This window comes from Penaeus vannamei, chromosome 9, assembly GCF_042767895.1.
Source record: "Penaeus vannamei isolate JL-2024 chromosome 9, ASM4276789v1, whole genome shotgun sequence".
NCBI lineage: Eukaryota > Metazoa > Arthropoda > Malacostraca > Decapoda > Penaeidae > Penaeus > Penaeus vannamei.
The window spans coordinates 12,464,732-12,472,231 of NC_091557.1; the positions used below are offsets into that span (position 1 = coordinate 12,464,732).

A 7,500-nucleotide genomic window follows, 5' to 3' on the forward strand; every position below is an offset into this window, starting at 1 on the left:
GGTGGGTAGATGGATGGATGGGTGGATGGGTTTATGAGTGAATTGATGGATAGGTGGGCAGGTGGATGGATGGATGAATGAATAGTTGGATGGATGGATGGATGGGTAGGTAGGTGGGTGGATGAGTAGATGGATGGATGGATTTATCTACATCTGTATGTATGTATGTATTCACACAGATAGATAGAGAGAGAGAAAGAAAGAACGAAAGTGAAAGAGAGAATGAAAGACAGAGAAAAAAAGAATGAGAAAAACAAACAGCTTTAAGACTACAAGCATACACAAAAAACACACACAAAAATGGAGATAAAGACATAAACGAGAAAGAAAGAGAGAGAGAGAGAGGAAAAAACAGACAACACACTTGTGCCCCGAAATCACACACGTAAAATACATTCGTAGACTTTCCTCAGAGAACGATAATGAGAGATAATAATGAATAGGGATAATAATGATGAATGATGATAATGAATAATGATGATAATGAATAATGATGATAATGAATAATGATAATAATGATGAATGATGATAATGAATAATGATAATAATGATGAATGATGATAATGAATAATGATAATAATGATGAATGATGATAATGAATAATGATAATAATGATGAATAATGATAATGAATAATGATAATAATGATGAATAATGATAATGAATGATAATGATGATAAATGATAATGATAATGAATGATAATGATAATGAATGATAAAGATAATGAATGATAATGATAATGAATAATAATAATAACATTGAATGATAATAATAATAATAAGAATGAATAATGATGATAATGAATCTTAAAGAAATATGAAAATCTAATAAGACAGTTGACTGATCACTCTAAGCGATGGTACAGGAAGCATGACACGTGATGACAACTTAAAAACGTAGAAGATAAGGAAATAAATAAGCACGAAGGAGGAATACCTAAGAAATAGATAGGAGGAGAGAGGAAAATGGAAAAAGTGGTTAATCTTGTTTATTTATTTAAAAAAAAAATATTCGGAAATAAACTGGATTTTATTTCTTTTTTTTAATTATTATCTAATTTTCATATCATAAGATTTTTTTTTATCTTCAATTTCATTTATTGAGTATTTATTCATCTGTAATCAGTATAACATTTTTCTAAAAATATTATGGGCATTCTCAGTCTCTTGTTTTTTAAATATATCTAGTAAAAAAAAAAGTTTTCTTTCCGTGTAAATGAAAATGTAAATGACCGTAAAGTAACGAGTGATTAAAAAAAGATGATGAAGAAGAAGAAAAAATAAATAAACAAAAAATGAGAATGTATGTCTTGTCATGATCAAAAAGATTTTAACAGAGATAAGTATAATTAATAATAGCCAACACCGAAGAAAGATTGAAAGAAAGAGAGAAAGAAAGAAAGAAGAAGAAGATGAAGACGAAGAAGAAGAAGAAAAAGAAGAAGAAGTAGAAGAAATAGAAAAAGAAGAAGAGGATGAAGAAGAAGAAGAAGAAGAAGAAGAAGAAGAAGTAGTGGTAGTAGTAGTAGAAGAAGAAAAAGAAGTAGAAGAAAAATCAGACAAACAAGGAGAAGATGGATAAGAAACACGTAAAAGCAGAGAGTACTTACCACGACCTGATGTCCATAACGAAGTACTTATTAATTCAAAAGTTGAATTTTGACGCAACTCCTCCTCATGATGCAATGCCTTGATGATTCCAAGAATATAAATGCTTATCTTTGTGTGTAGTTAACCGAGCGAGCACATTTGGCAAGTCATTAATTGGTTTGCCTGCAATTATCCAAACGAAATGATAATTAAGACAGTTCTCTTTAAGTTCATCATATAAATGGATTTTTTATTACTATTATTATTATCATTTATTTATTTTTTGTATCTTCCTCGCCTTATCAGTACGGAATAAAACACGGAGAGCTTATCTATCAGATCACGAAACAAATACACGACACAGGCACACACACGATAAAACAAAAGAAGAAGAAGAAGAAGAAGAAGAAGAAGAAGAAGAAGAAGAAGAAGAAGAAGAAGATGATGATGATGATGATGATGATGATGATGATGATGATGATGATGATGAAGAAGAAGAAGAAGAAGAAGAAGAAGAAGAAGAAGAAGAAGAAGATGATGATGATGATGATGAAGAAGAAGAAGATGATGATGATGATGAAGAAGAAGAAGAAGAAGAAGAAGAAGAAGAAGAAGATGATGATGATGAAGAAGGAGAAGAAGAAGAAGACGAAGAAGAAGAAGAAGAAGAAGAAGAAGAAGAAGAAGAAGAAGAAGAAGGAGAAGAAGAAGAAAAAGAATTAGAAGAAGGAGAAGAAGAAGGAAAAGAAGAAGGAGAAGAAGAAAACAGGCAAAGAAGTAAACAAAAAAAGGAAAATTTCTTCGAGAAAACCTCCCGACAGGATTTGAACAGCTGTCGCGGAGACAGACAGCTCAAGACATAAAGCATTCCAGATTCCTTCATAAGAATGCACATTGGAGACTTCACAACGCTCTCTCTCGCTATACTTACGTCATGCTTCGAGTGTTGGCGACGAGCCTACGTCTCCATCGCTGGGAGAGGCAGGCAGGCCCCTGGCATCCTCTGGTGGCCGGGCCTGTAACTGCCTTGGCTATCATAAGTGGGCGTTTGTTATCATCATCATCGTTCATTGTATTTTTCTCGTCGCGTGTGATGTTTTCGTGGGGGAAGGATCATCTTTATTGTTTTTTCTAAGGATCATCTTTATTGTATTTTCTAAGGATGCATCTTTATTGTATTGCATCGTCTTTGTTGTATTTTCTTAGCATCATCTTTATTATATTTTCTAAGTATTGTATTTTCTAAGTATCGTCTTTATTGTATTTTCTAAGGGTGCATCTTTATTGAATTGCATCGACTTTATTGTATTTTCTTAGTATTATCTTTATCATATTTTCTAGGTATTATATTGTCTAAATATCGTCTTTATTGGATTTTCTACGTATCACAAAACAATGCATATATGTTTTTCATCGCTTTGCCGTTGCTTTCGGATTTACATTTTTATTTACACTGAAAAAATCGAGTTTCTTCTCATCTCATATTTTCAGATAAAATCATTTGAAAACGAACTACAACATCGGTATATAAATCTCCAACTTCAATAGAAATTATTTTAGGGAAGAGAGAGAGAGAGAGAGAGAGAGAGAGAGAGAGAGAGAGAGAGAGAGAGAGAGAGAGAGAGAGAGAGAGAGAGAGAGAGAGAGAGAGAGAGAGAGAGAGAGAGAGAGAGAGAGAGAGAGAGAGAGAGAGAGAGAGAGAGAGAGAGAGAGAGAGACCCCCGGCTACCTTTAATGTTTGCCTTCTTGTAGCATAATCATTTGCTAACAGATGCAACGAAGGATTACTGGGGCTTCCACACAGAGAGGAACTGGAGAGAGAGAAAGAGAGAAAAAATAAAGAGAGAGAGAGAGAGAGAGAGAGAGAGAGAGAGAGAGAGAGAGAGAGAGAGAGAGAGAGAGAGAGAGAGAGAGAGAGAGAGAGAGAGAGAGAGAGAGAGAGAGAGAGAGAGAGAGAGAGAGAGAGAGAGAGAGAGAGAGAGAGAGAGAGAGAGAGAGAGAGAGAGAGAGAGAGAGAGAGAGAGAGAGAGAGAGAGAGAGAGAGAGAGAGAGAGAGAGAGAGAGAGAGAGAGAGAGAGAGAGAGAGAGAGAGAGAGAGAGTGGTGAGAGAGCGGTCGAGGGACCAGAGAGAGAGAGAGAGAGAGAGAGAGAGAGAGAGAGAGAGAGAGAGAGAGAGAGAGAGAGAGAGAGAGGTGGTGACAGGCGGTCGAGGGACACTTCAGTACCAGTCACTGTCATATCTCCTCCCCTCCCTTGCCCCTCCCGATACCAAAGCCCCCTCTGCATACCACATCCTCTCTTTCCCTATACCACACTATTCCCCTCCCAAAATCACACCTCCCCTCCCTATACTACACTCACCCTCCCTGTTCCATTTCTTCCCCTCTTCCTACACTACAGACACATCCTTTCCCTATAATTCTATACCCCTCCTTTCCCCCTCCCTATACCACCCTCTTCCCTTTCCTCATAAACCCTCCCTCTTTCCCCTTCCCCCTCCTTATACCACCCCCTCCCCTTCCTCATAAACCCTCCCTCTTTCCTTTCCCCTCCCATGTCACCCCCCGTCATACCCTTTTCCTCCCATGAAAAACCAAGGCCGCAGAGTACAGGTAGGGCGAGATAACGAGGGAGGAAGGGTGAGAGAGAGAGAGAGAGAGAGAGAGAGAGAGAGAGAGAGAGAGAGAGAGAGAGAGAGAGAGAGAGAGAGAGAGAGAGAGAGAGAGAGAGAGAGAGAAAGAGAAAGAGAGAGAGAGAGAGAGAGAGAGAGAGGAAGGGGATGGGGAAGGGAAGGGAAAGGGAACGGTATTGGGGAAGGGAAGGATGAGAAGAGACAGGAAGGAGAAATTAAGGGTAGAGGAATAAGGAAAAGGGAGATAAAAAAAAAGGGGGGGGGAAGAAAGGGGAGAGCGTTTATGGGCGAAAAGGGAGCGAAGGAATTGGGAAAGAGAAACCGTGAGGCAGTAGCATCAGAAAATGGAAGAAGGGGAAATAAACAGAAGGAAAATGAGGGGAGGGGAAGGGAGGGAGGGAGGTGCTGAGGGGAGGGGAAGGGAGGGAGGGATGCGCTGAGGGAGGGGAAGGGAGGGAGGGAGGTGCTGAGGGGAGGGGAAGGGAGGGGAGGGATGCGCTGAGGGGAGGGGAAGGGAGGGAGGGAGGTGCTGAGGGGAGGGGAAGGGAGGGGAGGGATGCGCTGAGGGGAGGGGAAGGGAGGGGAGGGAGGTGCTGAGGGGAGGGGAAGGGAGGGGAGGGAGGTGCTGAGGGGAGGGGATGGGAGGGGAGGGGAAGGGAGGGGAAGGGAGGGGAGGGAGGCGCTGAGGGGAGGGGAAGGGAGGGGAGGGATGCGCTGAGGGGAGGGAAGGGAGGGGAGGGAGGTGCTGAGGGGAGGGGAAGGGAGGGGAGGGAGGCGCTGAGGGGAGGGGATGGGAGGGGAGGGAGGCTGGCTGAGGGGAGGGGATGGGAGGGAGGGAGGTGCTGAGGGGAGGGAAGGGAGGGGAGGGATGCGCTGAGGGGAGGGGAAGGGAGGGGAGGGAGGTGCTGAGGGGAGGGGAAGGGAGGGGAGGGATGCGCTGAGGGAGGGGAAGGGAGGGGAGGGAGGTGCTGAGGGGAGGGGAAGGGAGGGGAGGGAGGTGCTGAGGGGAGGGAAGGGAAGGGAGGGAGGGAGGTGCTGAGGGGAGGGGAAGGGAGGGGAGGGATGCGCTGAGGGAGGGGAAGGGAGGGGAGGGATGCGCTGAGGGGAGGGGAAGGGAGGGAGGGAGGTGCTGAGGGGAGGGGATGGGAGGGGAGGGGAAGGGAGGGGAAGGGAGGGGAGGGAGGCGCTGAGGGGAGGGGAAGGGAGGGGAGGGATGCGCTGAGGGGAGGGGAAGGGAGGGGAGGGATGCGCTGAGGGGAGGGGAAGGGAAGGGGAGGGAGGTGCTGAGGGGAGGGGATGGAGGGAGGGGAAGGGAGGGGAAGGGAGGGGAGGGAGGTGCTGAGGGGAGGGGAAGGGAGGGGAGGGAGGTGCTGAGGGGAGGGGATGGGAGGGGAGGGAGGTGCTGAGGGGAGGGGAGGGGAGGGGATGGGAGGGGAGGGAGGTGCTGAGGGGAGGGGAAGGGAGGGGAGGGGAAGGGAGGGGAGGGGAAGGGAGGTGCTGAGGGGAGAGCTACGGATGCTGAGAGATTCTAAGAATTCTAGGATCGCACTCAAATGCCACTTGAGGGACCCCGACCGGAGTCACTCCCGCCAGGTGTTGGAGTCGCCTTAAATCGATAATATTAAGAGCTCGTTTCTCCTTCCGCTAAAAAGAAAAACACGAACGGCAAAGAAAAATAATCTAAGAAAGTAAGGAATTAGTCACAAAAAAACAAAGAAGGTGAATTAAAGAAAATAAAGAATTTAAGTTACCATGAATCTCCTTTCTGGATTCTTTTTTTCTTCGAAACTCTCCATATGACTAAAAAAAATAAATAAAAAATAAAGAACTTGCGAGAAACGACGGGAGACAGCGAGAAAGAACGAGAAAGAACGAGAAGATGCGAGAAGAATGTTTGTTCACATGGTTGTCTTTGACAATGACTAACTGCCTCGCCCAACCATAGAAAAAAATAGAAAAAAAACATATTAATTGGTTAATAAATGGTTCGTAAAGATATGCTCAGTAAAAACAAATTCGAACATTGAAATAACTATGGCAAGGATGATGTTACTGATGAAATGACATGTATGGCAAGAACAATAATAATGTTGATAATAACGATGATGATAATGGCACTGTTGATGACAATGATAACGATGATCATAATAACTGAAATAACAACGATACATATAAGACATTAACTAGGGAAATAACCTCCTTTATAATGATCAGAATAATGACAGTAGTAATTGTGATAATAAGAGTGATAGTGATAATAATCATAAGGATTAAAATGATAACAGTAATAATGATGATAATGATGATGATGATGATGATGATGATAATAACTACAACAATGATAAGGATAATAATGAGGAAAATAATAATGAAAACAATAGTGTTGATAACAAAAACAAAAATAATGATAAATATGATAGTGAAGATAATAATTGCAATAAAAATGGTACTAATAATGCAATGGTAATAGTAATAATAATCATGATAATAATAATAATAATCATGATAATAATAATAATAATAACAATAATGATATTACTACTACTAATATTAATAACAATAATGATAATAATAATGATGATAATAATAATAATAACAATATTGGTAAGGATAATGGAATAATAATAATGATGATTATGAGTAATAAAGATGATGATAATAATGATAATGATTATGTTGAAGATGATAATGATAATAAAAGATGATATCAACAAAAACAACAACAACAACAATGATAATGATAGTAATAATGATAAGGAAAATAATAACAATGATGATAATGATAATAATAATAACAATAATAATAATGATAATAATGATAATAATAATGATGATAATAATAATAACAAAACAATAGTGATAATAATAATAATAATGACAATAACAAAATAATGACTAACAATAATGATAACCAAAATAAGAATAACATCAATAGTACTATCAATAACATCAGTAATGATAAAAAGCAACAGTAGACTAGAAAGTAACAATAGTAATAATAATCATAATATTAAGACAATAGTGATAATAAAAACAAACAAACAAAAAAGATAAAGATGACATTAACAACTACAGCGGCTATAAGGTCATTCAACTGTAACAATGATAATGATAATGATGATATTGATAATAGTATGAAAGATGTTAAATTGAAAAGGATAATATTAATTGTAATGATAATAATGATAATGATAATAGTAATAATAATAATAATAATAATAATAATAATAATAATAATAATAATAATAATAATAATAATAATAATAATAATAATAATAA

General features: G+C 39.7%; 1 long non-coding RNA gene across 1 annotated transcript in view; it reads right to left on the reverse strand.

The window, feature by feature from the left end:
- The window catches only part of LOC138862668 (uncharacterized), a 17,690-nt gene that overhangs the window by 2,563 nt on the left and 7,627 nt on the right, over nt 1–7,500 (reverse strand). The window contains exons 2-3 of the long non-coding RNA XR_011398731.1: nt 2,521–3,042; nt 1,610–1,772 (exon numbers count right to left, since the gene is read on the reverse strand). This is a non-coding gene — a long non-coding RNA (uncharacterized lncRNA). The remainder of the gene's footprint in view (nt 1–1,609; nt 1,773–2,520; nt 3,043–7,500) is intronic.